Source organism: Dromiciops gliroides, chromosome 5, assembly GCF_019393635.1.
Source record: "Dromiciops gliroides isolate mDroGli1 chromosome 5, mDroGli1.pri, whole genome shotgun sequence".
NCBI classification, from domain to species: Eukaryota; Metazoa; Chordata; class Mammalia; order Microbiotheria; family Microbiotheriidae; genus Dromiciops; species Dromiciops gliroides.
In genome coordinates this window covers 173,307,703-173,328,194 of record NC_057865.1, presented here as the reverse complement: position 1 = coordinate 173,328,194, position 20,492 = coordinate 173,307,703, and positions in this window count along the sequence as shown.

Below are 20,492 nucleotides of genomic sequence, written 5' to 3'. Positions count from 1 at the left end.
ACTTATTCTAGTATTTGTCTTAGATCTTCACTAGGGTAATTGCGGAGGGGAGCTGGGCTTTACGACTTCCTCCCATTACACCATTTTTACTGGCTTCTCATGACATGATTTTTAAAAGTCACCACAGCTCAAGCAGGTTAAGAATCTTATATGAATCATATAATTTGATCATCAAATTTCATTATGATATTTTTGACCAGAGAATCCATTTAAATGTGTTATTTTTCAGTTGTATCAAAAGATCTGTTCATGCACTTTACCAGAATATATGCAATTATAAACATAGATAACTTTTCCATAATAACTGTTTCCAAAGTCCTAGAATTCAGCTTGCAGACTTGTTGCAGGCTTGACATTTAGCTCAAAAAATGTAAGCTTTAGACTAGCTATGGGGGTTTACTTTATGTGTTTACAGAAAGGTTAGCCATTTAAAAAATAATACCTCTTCTTCTCCATAAGCACTTCAGAGTATTTGAAGTTAGACACTTGTACCAGAAATAGTCAATATAGTTTGCTCATTTTAAATAGCAACTGTATGATATTGGAAATATGATTGAAGGGTCAAATCAAGAAGAAACTTGTCAGGATGGACAGACCGAACAAAAATAATGTTAATTACCTTTCTTATGGGCCACTTTGACCATACTACTCCAGGGAATGAGTCTCTGCTAACCTGTGTTTACTCCAGGAACTGAGCATTGTATCTGAAAAGATATGAGTAATTTGTATTTTCAAAAGGGCAATCCTTTTTTGTCTAGCTTGGGAGCACATTATTACTGGAACTCTCAGGAAAATTCATATGTAAAGTAATGCCTAAAAAAATATTGTAGTGAGGAGAAAGGGAAAATGGGAAGTGATTTCTCTAGCTTTGGGATGTCATAGAATTGTATGACTTTTAGGTTTGGAGGGGGCCACAGTGGCCATCTGGTACCCATACCAGATAAGGAGTCTGCACCTTTTCTTTGAAGACTCACTGTAAGGGAGAATCTCTCCAAGCATCTCATGTTAGAATTTTTTCCCCCGACATGTAAACTTAAGGTCCCTCTTTGTAATTTCTACCCATTGTGCTTTGTATTTCCATCACTTAGCACAGTGACTGCTATAAAGAAGGTGCTCAGTAAGTACCTTTATTGATTGATTGATTGTTCCTGTTTATGCCCTCTGAGTCCAGACCAAAAAAAAAAAAAAATCTAATCCTTCTTCTATAGCAGCCTTTCAAATCCTTTTGCCCAACCAACATGCCTGGCCCCCTTTAACTCTCCAGTATTCTATTTTCTGAGCTAAACATTCAAACTCACATGACAGACTCAAGAGCTGTCAGCATCATAGTTACTATACTCAAGACACTCCAGCATACCAATGTCCTTCCTAGCCTCACAAGCAGAATTGACCACATTGAAGTTAGTCAATGAGATGATAAGTTTCCCATGTCTGGAAGCTAAGCCTCTCTTTTAATATAACTTTAAACTGCTTTAGCTGTTTTGACTACCAGGTCACACTTGAATCATATTAAGGTCACAGCCCATTGGAATATCTCAAATATCTTTTATCTCTTTTTCTGATCATTTCTTTTTTCTTTTCTATTTTTATTTTCAATTCTAAATCCCCTCCCTCCTTTGAATCCCTTGCCATTTTATATATGAAGACATGCAAAATATATTTCTACATTAGCCATGTTCTAGGAAGAAAAAAAAGGCAAGAAAAATAAAGGAAAAAATGTATTTCATTTTACAAACTGAGTCCATAATTCTCTACCTGGAGGTGAATAGTATAATAGTTTCTTTCAGAATAACTGCTATTTGACCATCCCTTCCCAACTTTGTCCTGGTGAAGTAAAATTTTTATCTCTATAGTATAAGTCTAGAGCTCTAGTCAAGTCTCTGAAACTATAAGTTGCAGAGAAAGTGCCAACTAAGCTTGGTAGAAGAAGTTTTCTCAGCCAGGGATTCTTTTATCAATGAAAATATGTATTCATATTCATCATATTTGAAGTTAAAACAGATAATTTAAAAATATTTATGTTTATTCTATTTTAAAATTATATTATTTTATCACATTAATTCTTTTAAAATAATAATAAACTCATCACATATTAACATAAATTACATATTTGATGAAAGAAAATTGTTTTTCCAAAACAAAAAATGAGAAAAGTGGAATTTGTTTTACATTTTTTTTACATAACTTCACTATCTGCTTTAATAGAATATAACTGGATTTTCACATCTGCTTCAGTATTCAATATGTTGTGATTTTTTTTTGTTTGAAGAATATGAAGAAATTATAGCATCATACAAATAGGTGGTTGAGAAAGGGAAGAACAGATGAATACAAAAGCATGACACAGGAAGCTAAGAATAGTGTCAGGAATACTAAAGTTTAGAATGAGCTTCAGTTGGTAGGGACAGCTGAGGACAATAAAAAGGCTAAAACTAAGATCATAAGCAAATAATGTCTTAGTAGTATTATGAAAATACCATTGATCTTACATATACCCTGAAAGAGTTAGAGGGACCCCAAGTGTCCACAGATTTGAGAATCAGTTTCTCTTGTCAAAATGGTTTGGGATCATGACTGTCATTCTATGAGTTACTTATTTCTCTCAGCTTTGATTCATCTGAAAATTTGATCAATATGCCATCTGTTCCTTTATCTAAATCATTAATAAAAACATTAAATGACAGAAAGGCAAAAAAGATCCCTGGGTCATTTCACTGGAGACCTCCTGCCAAATTTATATTAAACCATTAATAACTATTCTTGGAGTCTGATCATTTAAGTTCTTCTGATCCCATCTAATTACACTTTAAACTTGGGACCATCTCTCTCTACTTTTTCCCACAATATTATGAGATATTTTATCAAATATATTTTTAATCTAGGTAAATTATATCTGCATCATTCTTCTTGTCACTAGTTTGTTTTTGTTTATTTGTTTTTTTAGTGAGGCAATTGGGGTTAAGCGACTTGCCCAGAGTCACACAGCTAGTAAGTGTTAAGTGTCTGAGGCCAGATTTGAACTCAGGTACTCCTAAGTCCAGGGCCGGTGCTCTATCCACTGCACCACCTAGCTGCCCCTTTGTCACTAGTTTTAATGACTCTTAATAAAGAAAATAAATCTAGTCTGACACAACCTGTTCCTGATAAAACCTTGTAGAAGCTGAGATCACCACTTCCTTTTTTAGGCATTCAGTCACTCAATCAATAAACATTTATTAAGTGCATACTATGTGTCAGACACTATGATTAGTGCTGGGGATGAAAACACAAATTAAAACATAAAGTCTCTTTCTTCAAAGAGCTTACAATATAATGGGTAAAAACAATATATAAAAAGGTACTGAAAATAGAGCTAGGGTTCGCTATTTCTTTAATTGTATGATCTAGAAATTTGCCAGGAATCAAAGTCAGGCTTATAGTTCTACAATTTATATTACTTTTGGGGGGAGGGAGGGGAAGGTTGGGATTGCTGCTTTTTTCCATTCCTAGAATATTTTTCCTGTTCTTCCCAATCTTTCAGATGTCACTGACAGTTGCAAAGCAATAACATATGCTAGGTCTCTCAGGACTGAAGGATATAACTCACTTGATCCAGGTCACTTTAGGTGCTTCCTTTCTTTCTTATCTATCAGCTCTCTATTACCCATTTTCTCTTTTTCTATCCAAAGATAGAAACAAACAGAAGCAAAGTTAAGATCTGAGGTCATCCTTCTCTCTGTTTTCCTTATCATCTCACCCACCTCAAGCAGTGTTTCCTTCTGTTTCCCAAATATGACTTTAAAAGATCTTAGTTTTAGCCTTTATATTGTCCTCAGCTTTCCCTACCAACTGAAGCTCATTCTAAACTTTAGTATTCCTGACACTATTCTTAGCTTCCTGTGTCATGCTTTTGTATTCATCTTGTGGCTTGACTTTATTTCCATCCTGTGTACATATCCATTTAAACTCTAATTTAATTGGTATGTTCTCTATGTATCCCCATCAATTTCTTCAGGCAACTCTTGTTTTTCCCTATCTTTGTGTTTTCATAATTTAATTCTTCAGGGGGCAGCTAGGTGGCACAGTGGATAAAGCACTGGCCCTGGATTCAGGAGTACCTGAGTTCAAATCCAGCCTCAGACATTTAACACTTACTAGCTGTGTGACCCTGGGAAAGTCACTTAACCCCAATTGCCATGCAAAAAAACAAAACAAAACAAAACAAAATTTCATTCTTCAGAATGTTTCCAATCCCATTTGAATTGACATTCAATATAAAATTTTAGTTCATGGTATGGTATCTATATTGCCTTTAAACCATTTGAAATTTGCTCTCCATAAACCTTGGGTTTATGTCAAACAATGCCTAGCTTTCTTCTCTGTCACAAACTGTTCTTGAGGATGAACTCACTTCTCCTCAAAGTTTCCATCATTTCCATTCCAGGAACCAATTTTTGATAGGAAGAATCAAATCAAGAATGGAATATGCTCTTTTAAGGAAAAATACATCAGCAAACAATATGAATTGCCACATTGGTGGTGTCCAAAAATGAATACCACATTCTGCATATTTCATCTATTACTTCTCTATCAGGAGGACAATAGCATTCTCTTTGTCCTCTGGAATCATGGTTATTCATTCCCTTGATCAATTGTTCTTAAGTCTTTCAAAATTTTTACAGTGTCATTGTTATAGTATAAATTATTAATCTGGCTATTCTACTCTCCTTACTCTGTGTCACTTCATACAAGTCTTCCCAGGTTTCTCTGAAACTTTCTTTCATAATTTCTTACAGTTTAATAGTATTCTTGAAAATGCTTCTTCAATGAGGTCTTTGGGTTAGACCAGCCCTTTCCTGCTTCCCTAATGGGAGAACAAAAAGGGATGATGAAATAAAGCTTTGAGGCAATTTGAAGCAGGCATGTTTAGCCTTTTTTTTGGTATCATATATTTTTCTTTCACGTTCAAGGCAATAAACGCAATTTAAGTTAAATGCTGATTAAGTGAATTCTTTGGGCTGGTGAAAGAGGGAAAACAAAATTTCAGAACCAAGTTGGAATGGGTTGTTATGAATTATTGGAATATTTATTCTTCTAGATTCGAACCTTAGCAGGCAAACAGGGAGGTTTAAAGACTGGGAAGTAACCAGCATTATCTGAACATGTACAGAATTAGTGAGATAGTAGTAGCTCAGGACTGGGCAAGACAATGGTTGTTCACACATGGAGTTTAGGCATAGCACAACACCTGGTGACTCACACCAATGTTACTGTTCAAGAAGGTACTCCACCCACATCTGCCTAGTATTTATATTAGTTGAAACATTGACCTGGGGGTGGAAAAGAAGTGGTGGGGTGGGCATGTGAATTGGGGGAGGGAAGCCTTCACATCTTTGACTTTTTGATCTCCCTCAACCCCCATATCCCATAAGTTGTGTAGGTTTAATGAATCTTCCTCTACTCTCACATCCATCTTTTTCTCTCCACTCTAGTTCAGGCTTTTATTATGTCTTGTCTTTGTCATTATAATAACACCTAACTCCAGTCAGCCCCATCTCTAATCTACCCTTCATGCAAATACCAAAGAATCTCCTGAAGGCACAAATATGACTTTTTTACTATGCTGCTCACAAATCTTTGATGGTTTCTTATTTCCCCTAAGATACAATTCAAACACCTTCATCTGGAATGTCAGGATTTTCACTATCATACTCCATCCTACTCTTTCTACAATTTCATGATACTCCTCTTAAGGAACTCTATTTTCCCAAGTCAAAACATCACCTGTGTGTCATTGGTCATCTCCAAAAACAAAGGATGAACAACAAAAAACAAAACATTTTTTTCTGATTAACTTGTATTACTAGCTGTTCCCTAAATTATACATGGGAATTTCCATCTCCTTCTATTGTACAAGTTGTGCCCTGCCTCCATATAGTTATAATGCACTCCAATTCTCATCTCTATCTTTCAGACATCTTCTTAAAATGATCAACTCAGCTTTCCATGGAATCTTTCCATGAAGTCTTCCTTCTCTGACCTTTGAGCCAATAATATTTTTTCTCTTTCTCATCGTCAAATATTTCTAATGTACGTTGTTTATTCCCATGATTCTATCATTCTTTACTTGGTATTATGCTTATCTGTGTACAAGCAATCCCCTCATCCCATAAAATATAAACTTCTTGAAGAAAGAAAGTGGGTTTTCTTTTTGGTCTTTAAATCTTCAATGTCTACCATAGTGTCTTGCACATTGTAGCCACTTAAGAAATATTTATTCTATTCAAACAAAGAAGATTTAGTAATGGGAAAAATAATAACCTGCATCCTTGATCTGTTTTGGATTTTTTCATATCAGATTTTCTCAGAGTGGGGCATGACATAAATCACACTTTTTCAAGTTCAGTGTTCTTTTAACACCTACTTCATTTCCTATAATGTAGAGATGAGCAGGTATTACTGCAATATTATAGTTAAGGAAATTAAGTGACAAGAGTGATATAACCAAAAGAGTCTTGGAATTAGAGTAAAAAAACCTTAATTTTCTTCATGGTGACAGAATATTTTTAATGACTAGCCTAACTCGGGGGGCTAATCTGACTGCGGTATTTAATCTAGGACTAATCTGAGGACTTTTGCTAAACTGGCTATCTGACTGCTGTTAATTTAATGTGGGCCATTTATAAAGTTCCACCACACTGCTCCATTCCCAAATTGATAAGCAAAATATTAAGAAGCCTCTTAACTAAATAATCAAAGCAGAGTTTATTTATGAGATACTATTTAAAATTAAGAATACAGGGAAATAAAATGTACAACCTGACTGTGTTCCCGGGTGCTTTCACCTACTGCCCCTGGAACTTTTTCAATACAGTAAGGGCCTTAGCCACCTCTTGCCTCAGGGCACTCAGGTCCTTTATTCTAACTCAGAGCCCCTTTCACTTTGTAAATCCCCCTGTTTCTAACTTTCCTCTCCTTACTGCCACCGCTGAACCCCTGTCTTTCTCTCTCACAGACCTTCTGTCTGTCTGCTCTGTCAGTCTGCCCTTCGGCCTCTCTTCTCCGTTCACATTCCTTCTCATCTGTCGGCCTTTCTTCCTTGCTCCTAGTCCTTTAGCCTTCTCCTGTATCCTTGTCTGTCCCATCTCTCGTCTGCCTCCCTCGGAACTTCTAATCTCATCAGCCGCCTCATTTCTAGTCTTCTCCAATCTCTCTATTCTCATCAGCCACCCCCCCAGTTCTCTTCTCCGCCTCTCTTCCTAGTCTAACCCCCGGGTCTATATATATATATATATATATATATATATATATATATATATATCTTTTCTCCACTCAAATCTCAGGGCTTTTTGCACCCACACAACAAGCTAATCTGCCAGCCAGGGCTGCGGCTGGGGCTGGGGGTCTGCTTGAGCATCCCATGCCTCAGCACAGGCTATCCGGGATCTTTTGGATAGCTCCACTCAGGTTGGAGAGAGCTGGGGGCCTTTTTCCCCCAGCTGTCTGACCTGGCGTCTTGTACAGCCCACAGGGCTTTTTGGCTCAGCTGAAGCAGAGGGGGAGGGGCACCAGCACCTCCCACACAGAAGAGACCCTGAGGGCCTAAGGCTTTCTAATCTCAGCCTAAAGGTAGGGTCCCCAAATCAAAATAAATTTCCACAATGGCTTTGCTACTAATTGGCTTCACGACCTTGATCATTTGATCTTTACAGATACTTCATTTTCCTTAAATATAAAATGAGAGGTTGGGCTAGAAAGTGTCTGAGCTCCCTTCCAGAATTTGAATTCTCTGACTCTACTTGACTGCCCACAGGCATTGAGTCGCTAACAAAGTAAATTCTGGAACACAGGTTTTCAAAATTCCATCTTGGTGTAAGCAGTACCTTCTCTGGGAAGATGTTTAAATGCTCATCAAAAGGCAGATGGTAGCATTAGAGTGACTGAAACTTAATTCCTTTACTTTGGTAATTGGCCCATTTTTTAATCTAATAATTTCTTTGTACTGCTCTACATTTTTGAATTAATTATCATGCCTGTGGTCCATTAACATCAGAGACTAAAATATACTACTCTGAAGAGATCGCGGCTTTTATCCTCATCTAGGGGAGTTAGTTTTGCTTTGTTTTTCTATCATTGACTATCTCCCCTAACCCTGTCTTAAAAATATATGTCCTTAAAACTCATAAGGGTAGCTGGATGATAAGGGAGGATGGTTCCAGTGCTTTTTCACCCATCAATTTCATTAAGAAAATGACTCAGTTTAAGTACTGTTGATGTTGGGTGAGTAGAGCCATACTCATATATAATGGGCAATTTATTGCCATTATGAGGATGAATGGTGCTCATCTTGATGCCCCTGTGAGGTACACTGTAAAAAGAAACTATAAAATCTGAATGAAGAAAAACTAAGAAATAGAGTTTCAAATAGAATGTCAAGATTATTCAGTAAGTCACTGAAACCTTGCTGTCTGACTTAGAGCTCACTAGACTATACTGCTTTTTTGGAAGGAAGAAAGGAAATAAGTATTTATAAGGCACCTACTATTCTCTAGCCCTTGTACTAAGCACTTATTAAAAATTATCTCATTTGATTCTTATAACAACTTTGGGAGATAGGTTTTTTGTTTTTGCCCCATTTTTTACTTAGGGAAGCTAAGGTAGACAAAGATTGTGACTTACCCAAAATCACATGGCTAGTAAGTGTCTGAGGATAGATTTGAACTCAGGTCTTTCTGATTCCAAGCATAGTGCTCTATCCAATGAACTACCAAGTTGCCTCTGCCTTCTTTGAAAACTATTTCTCATTTTCATTAATTCATTCATTCATTCTACTTCAGGAATCTATGATTTCATTTTTAATCTCTTTTTTCTCACTGATATACCTAGCTCTTAGAAGTCAATTACTTCCATGGAGCCAAAATGGAGGAGTAGAGGCAGCAATTCAGCTGAACTCTCACAACATTCCCTTCCAAACAACTTTAAATAACTTCTCAAATTGAATTTTGGAGTGGCAGAGCTGACAAAAGATCAGGATGAGACATTTTTCCAGTCCAAAATGCCTTAGGAGGACTGTGGGAGTCTGTTATACCAGGTTTGGGGCCAGTCAGGAGCACACCCAGTGATGGCACCAGCAGTGGGCATTGGAGGCAGCCATACTGGTGGCAACAGCAGTTTTGGGATCTCTCGGCCCAGAGACAGTAAGAAGGTCAGACAACTGTTCAGAAAAAGATTACAGGGGATCCTGATCTGGCACAGTGGGCAGGACTAGGTGCCATTTGGCAACACTATCACCCATACACAGTTCTGGCTTACAATTCTAGGGTGGAGAGGACTTGAAGTCAATCACAAAGGATCAGGGTCCCTGGTCACATTTACAAACCGGAGTAGAAAACTAGTGCTAATGGCTGCAAGGGAGCAGGGGCCCTTCCTGGATAAAGACCAGGGAACAGAGCAGGAGAGCAGTGACTCCACGTCTTCCCAAATCACACCATCTTAGAAGCAATGAAAACTTACAGACTCACAGAATTACCTCTGAAAACAGCAATGGAAAAAAACATGAAGCTTAATGCCTTCCTCCCTCCTGGTGAGTAGATCCCAACCATAATATAAAGTTAAAAATCAAGAAATAAGTTAGAAAAATAAGCAAACAACAACAAAAAAAAACCTTGAATATAAAAAGCTGCTACAGGGGCAGCCAGATGGTGCAGTGGATAAAGCACCAGCCCTGAATGCAGGAGGACCTGATTTCAAATACGGCCTCAGATACCTGACACTTGCTTAGCTGTGTGACCCTGGGAAAGTCACTTAACCCTCATTGCCCTGCTCCCCCCCCCCAAAAAAAAAAAAGCTACTACAGTGTCAAAGAAAACCAAGACAAACTCAAAAAAGAGAACAATTTGAAAACAGCTACAAATAGAAATTCTCTCCTTCCCTGGAATTTCTTCACCCTGGATCATTCCTGTCAGGCCAGCCCCCTCCTCTCATTGGTGAGATCTTCCAGGGCTCCAGACTAGCCAACCTTCATTTCCCTCTAGGCTCTGTTTCTGACTTTTCACACTTGAACACCATGTAGCTTGCCTCCCTATTCCCTTCTCCCCCAGTGACTTCCTATGCTGGAATTCTCACATTCACCCTTTCTGGTCCTCTGACACCATCCCAATGCAGGCCCTTAACCCCTATACACCGAGACTATTTCAATAACCTGCTGGTTGACCTGCCTGCCCCAAATCTCTTCTCACACCAATACATCTTCTACTCAGCTGCCAACGTGATTTTCCTAAAGTACAGGTCTGACAGGTCACCAACCTATTCACTGAACTCCAGCAATTCCTTAACACCTCCAGGTTCAAATATAAAATTCTCTGTTTGGCATTCAAAGCCATTTATAATTTGTTCCTTCTCTGTGATTCTAGGCTTTTTACCCCTTACACTCCCCCACACTCTACCATCCAGTGACACTGGTCTTCTTACTGTTTTTCTCCCAAGACACTCCATCTCCTGAACAGGCATTTTTACTAGCTTTGCTCCATACCTGGAATGCTCACCATCTCTACCTTTTGTCTTGACTGTCTTCCTTAGATTCCCAGCTAAAATCCCACCTTCTAAAGGAAGCCTTTCCCAATCCCTCTTAATTTAAATGTCGTCTCTCTGTTGATTTATACTAGGTAAAGCTTGTTTGCTATTTGCATGTTGTCTCCCCCCATTAAATTGTGAGCAGGGACTTATGTTTTACCATTGCTTCCCCAGTACATAGAATGGTGCCCGGCACATAGAACACAGTTAATAAATGCTTATTTTCTTACCTTCTTTTTTCCTTTAGGAATACTTCCTTGTCCCTAAAAACCTGGAGTATGAGGAATCACTCCTCAAGTTCCTTCTCCTTCTCCTTCAGGAGAGAGATCAGCTTACTGGGAACAAAGATGATAGTCATTTAGATGCTACAGAAATACAAACATAGCACAATGGACAGAAATCACATCACCATTCTTCCTTCTCTTCATACTGACTTGAGCTTTAATGTTGTTGTTTTAAATATTTGCAGACTTTCAAAAATGTTATGGTCAATTATCACTTTTTAATAACTTGACAACCTTGATCAGCTTCCTTGCCTTAGACTCCACAGCTCCACAGGCACACTCCCACTTCCCCTTCTGCCTTGCACCAAGCCCATATCCATTTCATCATTTTCCCCCCACCCACCAATTTACTCTGTCAATTTGCTTAACCCTCCAATTTTTCCACATAGTAGGCACTTAATAAATGTCGTTTCCCTGAGCTAAATTAATAAATAATAAATCACTTAGTTAAATTGAATGAACTGACCTTTATTCTAAAGTAAATTTGACATAATAATGATTTATATGTGACTGGAAAAGAAGCTTCTTTTTCCCTCTTGAAATGCCGTGCTAATGTCATGTTCAGTCACAAGATATTTGGCTTGCACTTGTGGGAACATAAAGAGACATTTCAAAGGTAGCAGGACTGGACTATTAGTGGGATAATAATCAGGAAGTCATTGTTTGAGTCACCAAATCACTACAGACCAGCTCTGTGACTGTAGTTAAGACATTTACCATTTTGGTGCTTCAGTTTGTCCATCTATACAGGGGGAACCACAGTACCCACTTGGTTAGCTCTCCACCTCACTGGATTCTTATGAGGTTGAATTGAGATCTCAAGTCCCCCAAAACACTCCACAAACATTATCATTTCCTGTGTTTTCCATTTTTTCCACTATGTCATACATTCTGCCAAAGCTGCCCATTTCTAATAGCATTAACTTGTTTTGTCCTTACCATTCTCCTGTCTCAAATGTTTTTCACTCCTCCCTCACTGCAAAAGGGTTTCATTATAATTGGAAAAGTGAACTGTAGCAGCCTAGAGCAACCCATTAATGCTGTATCCCTGAACAGAGAAATGTCATTTGTATCCAATTGTACATCCAACAGTCAATACCTGCCACGGTCCCGCTTGCGTTACATACCCGAGACTTTAATTACCATCATTTGTATAAAGTCTAACATATTTATAAACATGCTCTACCCTTGGTGGGAAACTGTCACCAAGTATGAAACACATACTATTAGTTTTTAATATAATATTTAAAATAGTCATTAATATTTCATAAAAACATTCTGGCTACAGAAGCCCAGTATCTCACTACTTCCTTGCCTCAGTCTCTATTTCTTATTTTATTTAAAGGGATTGGAAATACTTTTTTAAAAAGCTGTCAAAAACAAATCCCAAGTTCTCTACACAAATATACCATTATAATAGTATTTTTTGAACATCTGAGGGAGTTTATTTATTAGTTCTTTTTGTCTAGGACTATAGCTAGTTTCCTCTTCTTCCTGGATCAGCCATTCTTTTAATTTTACCAGTTTCAGGGTTGTGTATATGTCTGTGCATTTGTGTAGAGAAAATCAGGCAAAGGGTATAGCCAATCCTCCATTTTCCCTTTAGAAGAATCATATGATAAAAAATTATATTCCCTGAGTAGGCATTCAATAAACTCTTGATTATTTAATCATATTTTAGTCATTTAGAATAGAAGGCCATTTTTTTTGTTTGGGGTTTTTTGGGGGGTTTTTGGCAGGGCAATGAGGGTTAAATGACTTGCCCAGGGTCACACATCTACTAAGTGTCAAGTGTCTGAGGCCAGATTTGAACTCAGGTCCTCCTGAATCCAGGGCCGGTGCTTTATCCACTGCACCACCTAGCTGCCCCCTAGGATGCCATTTTTTATGCTGGTATCAAATCACTACCACAAACAGCACTTAAATGCTAGCATGCATTAGATGGTGTTAGGCCTTAGGAAAACTGTAAACAAGACATGATGCTAGCCATCTGGACAACACCTACTTTAGGTTTTCCCTGATTTACAACTGTAAGCAATATTGTAAGTTCTGTTGAGCATATATATTACAATGATCTATTGCATAAGGGGGTGGGGTGGAGGATGAGAATCTCCCTCTTCGATGCCAACTCCCTTGAAATTCTCCTATCTATCTGAATTATTACTCAAACAGTACACTATGATGATTAGTAGGTGCTTATAGTAGCTTTGGTCCTGTGGATATTATACACCTGAAATTACACTTGTCAGAGTGAGAGGAAATTCACTTTCGTATTTTGTATGAAGAAACTATTTGGGGACCATCTTTGCTTCCCACAACCAATGAACAATGCCTAGCTCATAGAAGGTACTCAGTAAATGTTGATCGACTCATCAGAAGCACTATTGAAAGCCAATGTGTTAAATTTTTAAAAATGAAATAAAATAAAATCCTACTTTTCAAATATTGTTATCCAGTTGTGTCTGACTCTTTGTAACTCCATTTGGAGTTTTTTGTTTTGTTTTGTTTGTTTTTTTGGCAAAGATACTGGACTGGTTTGCCATTTCTTTCTCCAGCTCATTTTATAGGTGAGTAAACAGAAGCAGAGTTAAGTGAGGCCCAGGGTCACACAGCTAGTAAGTGTTTGAGGTTGCATTTGAACTCAGGTCTCTCTGACTCCACTTCCAGTGCTCTATTCACTCCACCACCTAGTTGCCAAAAAGGTATTAGGGAAATAGAAAGTTTTAGGAATGTACAAGAAGCCTTGTGGTAAAGCCTTTTTTCCTAAGGTAAAGATTTCTTTTGAAATTAGAATAATTGTTCCCTAGGTTATCTGGTTTTTAGAGGTTGTACTAGGTGTCCATTATGAGCCCCAGGACAGCTCTGGATTTTGATCTACATGTATGACAATCCTATGATCTTATCTATGATCTTATCTAGAAAGAAAGCTTGTTTGACCAGAGATCAGGGGACCTGGGTTCTAGGTTCTAGTTCTATTTCACCTACTAACTATATGTGTGGATTGGCATAAGTCACTTGGCCTCTTGAGTCCTTAGTTCCTCATCTGTAAAATTAAAGGTTGGACTGCTGAAGGAAAGAAAGTAGCTTTTTCCAACAGGTACCAATAGTTTAGCATTTACCCACTGGTATACTATCATAGATTTAAAGCCAGAAGGGACCTCAACTGCCAGCAATTCCAACCTTTTCATTTTCAAAAGGAAGACAGTAAAGCAGTGCTCTATCCACAATAATATATTGCCTCCCAGTAGAGTTTTATGAGTTGTAGGAAAAAATATTTTTTTTCCATCACCTCCCCATATTTGTAGCTAAATCTTGATAGTTAGTTCTCCATCAATGAAAATCATTAAGCAGAGACTGGTGTTGAGGGTGTGGTAGAGGAGATTCTTGGTTCAGGTAGAGCTTAAGTTAGATAATAGGATCACAAATTCAGAGAATCTTTGAGATGATGATCCTCCCCCCTCCCCCCACTTTACAACTGAGGAATACAAAGCTCAGAGAGGTTAATGGACTTATCCTCAGTCATACTGGAAGAACTTGGTCCCAATTAATAAAAATAATGAGTCTCCTGATGTGGTCTTATATATTCAAATCTGTACTGTTCAAAATTGTTAATTATAAAATATGATTATTTGTTCCAGCCCAATGGAAATATTCATTGTGAATTCAAATAATATAGCCTCTTCAGGTGATTAGTTATCTGTAAATGAAAAGATTAGGATTCAAACCCAGGTATTCTGATATCAAATCTAGTACTCTTTCCATTGTACTACATTGTTTATTATAACCTCTTATTTTTGACCCTACTTCCACTTCAGTTACTATCTATTGACTGGTCATTTGAACTCAATTATTCATCTACCCCATTATTAACGTTACCTTAATTGTATTATGATTCTAACCCAAACTCTTCCACCTTCCCCACTTCCCCTCACCTTCCCTCTACCATGTTGTTCAGTTGTGTCCAACTCTTCATGACCCTGTGGAACATAGCATAACAATACTATCCAAGGGGTGTTCTTGGTGAAATTACTTGAGTGGTTTGCCACTCCAGTGGATCTCTAGTGGATTGAAGCAAACCAAGGTTAAGTGACTTGCTCAGGATCACATAAGTGTATCTGAGGCCAGATTTGAAATCAGGTCTTCTTGACTCTAGGCCTAGTTCTCTATATACTGAGACATCTAATTGCCCCTCTATCATACTGTGTGATAATTCTAAGCTCCTCCTCCCCAAACTTGGGAGTGTTCTTCTAACACTAGGGACCCCATTCAATTGCAGCCCTTGATGGGCCTTGACCCTGGTCCCACCTCTGGGAATAGTTTGGGTACAATGTTCCCAAAGGTTAGATCAATCTCCCTACCCCTAGCTATGAGAAACTGAAACCATAAAAGAGACTGCCATAAGCACAGTCACTGAATACTATACTGTAGGGGCGACCAGGTTGCCCTGTAAACAAGAACTTGATATTTCAGGGCAAGGACAGTAGCCACTCTATCTAAACTAGAATGTTTACCTTGATGGACCCTTAATAACAGTAGCTAGCATTTATATAGCATTTTAAGGTTTACAAGGTACTTTACAAATATTAACTCATTCAATCCTCATCACTACCATGGGAGGTAGATGCTATTACTATCCTCATCATAGAGAGGAGGAAACCGAGGCAAGAAAGCTTTAGGTGATTTGCCCAGGATCACCCAGATATTAAGCATGGGAGGCTAGGTTTGAAGTCAGGTGTCCCTCAATCTAGGTTCAGCATTCTATCCCTCATACCACCTCAGTGTACACACTTAGAGATGACCTTCTGAGGCTCCTTTCAGTGCCAATAGTCAAAGATTACAAGACTAGAATATCCTCAAGGTACCCTCAAGCTATAGGATTCCATTCAATACGGAGAGGTTGTAGCATACAGAATCTGGCATTTTGAATCACTTCTGAGACTTGGTGTAAGGGAGATTTGAGTTCCAATCCCCCTGCTGACAATTGCTAACAATGAGACCATGAATGAATCACTCAACTAAGAGTCTCAGCATTTTCATCTGTAAAATGGTGATGATTAAAACAAACAAACAAGCAAGCAAAAAACTTGTACTTGTCTTATAGGTGGTTATGTTCAAATAAGAAAAACCTATTCATATAAATAAATTGCCTCAAAAACCTTAAAAATGTTACATAAATATCAGTTATTGTTATCCCTTTTAAATTGGCATTTCCACACCAAGAGAGAAAAGAAAATTTTACTTACATGCAGTGATTTTTTTTTTCCAATTTGAAGTGTATTCAGCAATGAATTCTATGTTTCTTGAGCAGGGGCTTTCAATTCTATTGATTTCCTTTAAGATGTTAATTCAGGTCAGACAAACCATGATCTGGGTTGTTCTGAGTTCTTGACAAGAGAGACCATTATTAAAGTGTGCTCCCCTATTCTCTGTCTCCCTCCCTCCCTTCTCTAACCCTTCCTCCCCTCCCCCCTCTCCTCTTGTCTAGTCTTCACACACACACTCTCTCTCACACACACACACACACACACACACACACACACGATGTCAAACAAACTATTGTCCCCTTTAGGTTTGGGCCCTTTTTCTCCAGTTCTTATCACAGTTGGACAAGGTTCAGTCAAGTGAATTTAAAGATTGGAGCATAATCCTGTGGCTCCTGAGAGAAAATAATTCTACTCTCATGATATAATAGTTCCTGCCTTAATGATGGTATTTGGTAATTGGAAGTATTGTCCAAAATGGCATTTGTTTGCCTTCATTGTAATTTGTCATGCCAACTATCAAACAAGGCATTAAAGAAAGTAGAAAAGTCAAAGGAAACATATTTACCTTCTATATTCTTGCATCTACTGTTATCAATTCCATTATTAATGCTCAGTTTTGAGCTGGTTTCTGAAGGTAAAAGAATATTTCACCTGCTATTTACTTGTCCTATTAGAAAGGGATGGGGGGAATAGAGAGAGATAGATGGTAGATAGATGATAAATATAGATAGATGATAGGCAGATAGATGGATGAATATATGGATAGATAGATAGAACATTTATTAAGTACTCACTATGTGCTCTGAGCTTTTGATCACTGGTTCTGGAGTAAGAGGACCTGATTTCAGATCCTACTTCTGATGCTTATTATTTGTGGTACCTGAAGCAACCCCCCTACGCTCAGTGGACCTTAGTTTCTTCAACTATAAAATCATGTGTGGAGTAGAACTCCCTTTCAGCTCTAGATCTTTGATCCTATAGCAAATGGATAAAAAGGTGTTTTTTTTTAAATGGAGTCTGAAATTCATAATCTTAGATTATACCCAAAGAAAAACTCAATTTTTCTATCACTCTGTTAATAAAATTGAAAGGAGTTGCTCACGTATTCAGCCAACTTGAGAAATGAATTAAATAAGGACAGTTAAAAAGAATGCTGCATTCTTACTTTTAGTGTGGTTCTACATAGAAGAGAAGACTGTTAAAACTGCTGATTGCTTTTCTGCCAACCAATCAACAAGCACTTATTAAGTGCCTACTATGTGCTAGGCACTTTGTTAGCTTCTGGAGATAAAAAGACAAAAATGAAAATCCCTGCTCACAAGAAGATGACTTTATACTATGGAGAAGAAAGATATCCACATGTATATAAATGTAGAATATATGCAAAATGATACACAGTGATTGGGTTATCATTATCATCTGGGGATATTATCAAAGTCCTCTTGAAGAGGACAAGGGGGAAAAATAAGGAGAGGAACCATTCTGAGCAATGCTGTCTTCCTGATGTTGGTTTTAGTAAATTTCCAGTATAAATCTAATGTTTACCTCCCATTGTTATCCACGTTGGAAATGGCCATTAGGGTAAAGACATGGAACATGGTATCCCTAGGTTTCCTTCTATAAACTACATCTGTGAGATACAGGTGTGTTGTTTGAAATATTGGGGGAAAGTCTATCTCTGTTCTGTTATTGAGGAACTTAGCTGGGGTTTCTAATATATTGCTACTTATAAATTAGAAGCTATTGCACCAGTATGGGGCAGCAAGCATTTATTAAATCATATTAAATGTTAGTAAAGAGTTGACCACATTTAAAGCAAGCTGAATACCCTCAGCATCATAGAGTAAGCATATGGCTCCCAAGTTCAAAGGCCCTACATTACCTAGAGCTAGAGAGAGAAGGAGGTTGGGGGGAAGTCTCATTCAGCAACCCAGGCCAAAAGAGCAGGTATAAGCCACTTGTGGACCAGAGGAGAGGCAGCCCTTACACACTGTTCAAAGCTAATTGGCTAGCTTCATTCAAATCCATTGATTGACAGGACCTGAGGATGGTCCATATCAAAATGAGCTGTCTTGTTCTGAGCTCAAGGTGTAATGAAAGACAGACCATCTTTTTCTTTTTTTTTTTTGGTGAGGCAATCGGGGTTAAGTGACTTGCCCAGGGTCACACAGCTAGTAAGTAAGACAGACCATCTTGAGGGCTGTGAGGTTAAAAATTGGATATTAGATCATAAATCTCCCCTACTTAACCTTTCCCTTAATTTATCTCCCAGACTAGTAAATGGAAGAAGCTTTTGGTTTTCTAGATAGACCTTTTATTGTTATGGTAGTCACAAGGTGATGTTGATTAGAAGGATAGGAAAGTAGAAACACAATACAAATCGTCTTAAGTCTAAGCTTAGTCTATATTCCTTATAAAAACTCACCCAAACCTAAAAGGCCACCTTTGGAGAGCGAGAGCCCGTCTGTGCTGCGCAGTCAGGAGCCCCACTGAGCCGGCAAAAGCCCCACTTCCGTTCTCTCCACCCTGGAAGTCGAGTATTGCGGCTGTCTGACGTGCGCAGCAGGAGGACTGTTGTTCTCCTCCCCAAAAGGGTGGTCCTTCAAAAACTGGCGTATTTCAGTTATCCTAACCGACTGTTAAAAACCTTTCATATTTTTTTACCACAGGGCAAAGGCTTTCAGGTAGGTGGGGTTTCTATTGTCTACTGAGTTAGTTTGATCTCTAATTCTGCTGATTCTGGGCTGGCTCTGAGAAACCAGCCAGAGTTCCTGAATTGGGGGGGGTGTCTCGGGGTCTCCCCAAAACCCAATATTAATAATTATTTTCTCACACAGGGAAAAATACTGGCTCTGGAGACTGGAGATCTGGGTTCAAATCCTTCCTCTGATATTCACTACCTATGTGACATTATAAAAGTCCTTTGAATTCTGTAGACTTAAATTTTCTTAACAATAAAATGAGATTAGACTAAGTGACCTCTAAAGAACCTTCTAACTCTAGATTTGTGATCCTAATGAGCATTCTTTTATTAATGACCTTGATTTTTTAATTGTAAGCCCTTTGAAAGCAAAGCTCATATTTGTCATTGTTTTCTTATCCTCCAACAATAACTTGATGCACTCACAAGATATTTAGAGACTATGGATGAATGACAGTGCTGGTGCTTTCTCCAGGTGGAGAAGTGCCAAAAAGTTAACTGAGTTGCCATGGCTGAGGTAGCTAGATAGAATAATAAATAGAGGGCTAGACACAGAGTCAGGGTAGAATCTCGCCTCAGACACTTCCTAGTTGTGTGAGCTTGGTAAATCATTTTACCTTTCCTGGCCTGTTTTCTCATCTGTAAAGTGATGATGATAATGGATAACAATAGCATCTAACTCAAAGATTTATGGTGAGAATCAAATAAGGTAAGATATTTTAAGCATCTTGCAAATTTTAAAGTACTATATGATAAAGAAGAAGAAGAAGAAGAAGAAGAAGAAGAAGAAGAAGAAGAAGAAGAAGAAGAAGAAGAAGAAATGGGTGGGTTCAGAACTCATGTATGAGTCTAAAGAGTAGTCTTTGTCATGTCAGAGGGATGTCTCTAGTGGAGTGGCCAAGGCATCTTTACTTCATGTTAATAACTTGACTAAAGGCACAGTTGACATATTAATCAAATTTTCATATGCTTACAAACACAAAGATGATTCACCAACATTTTAACTGGCTAGAGCAAACATTGACTCTGAGAAGATGAAATCTAATAGTGATATTGATAGACTAAAAATAAAAGTGACCTGCATACTTTCAGGATAAGAATGACATGATCAAGCAATGATTGGTCAAAGAAAGATTTTAAGGATCTGGTGGACAACAAACTCAATATGAGTCAACACGGTGATATGACAGTCCTGAAATGAACAAATATTAGATAATAATGTCTAGAGCAATGCAACTGATAGTGGCCCTGTAGTCTCTTCTGATCAGATCATATCCAGAGGATTGTAGTCAGTTCTAGATGCCACATTTTGGGGACAAATATTGTCAAGTTTCGGAGTTACTGAAGAGAATAGCTGGGGTGTTGAAACCTTTAAGAATCAATTGAAGGGGGGCAGCTAAATGGTGCAGTGGTAAAGCACCAGCCCTGGATTCAGGAGTACCTGAGTTCAAATCTGGCCTCAGACACTTGATACTTACTAGCTGTGTGACCCTGGGCAAGTCACTTAAGCCCAATTGCCCTGCAAAAAAACCCCCAAAAACGAACAAAACAAAACTAAAAGAATCAATTGAAGGGCTTGGGAATGAAAGAACTAGAAAAAAACTTAACTGAGACATACTGGTTGTCACCAAGTATTTGAAGGATTGCCTTGTGGAAGATGGATTAGCTTTGCTCTGAGGACAGAACACAGGC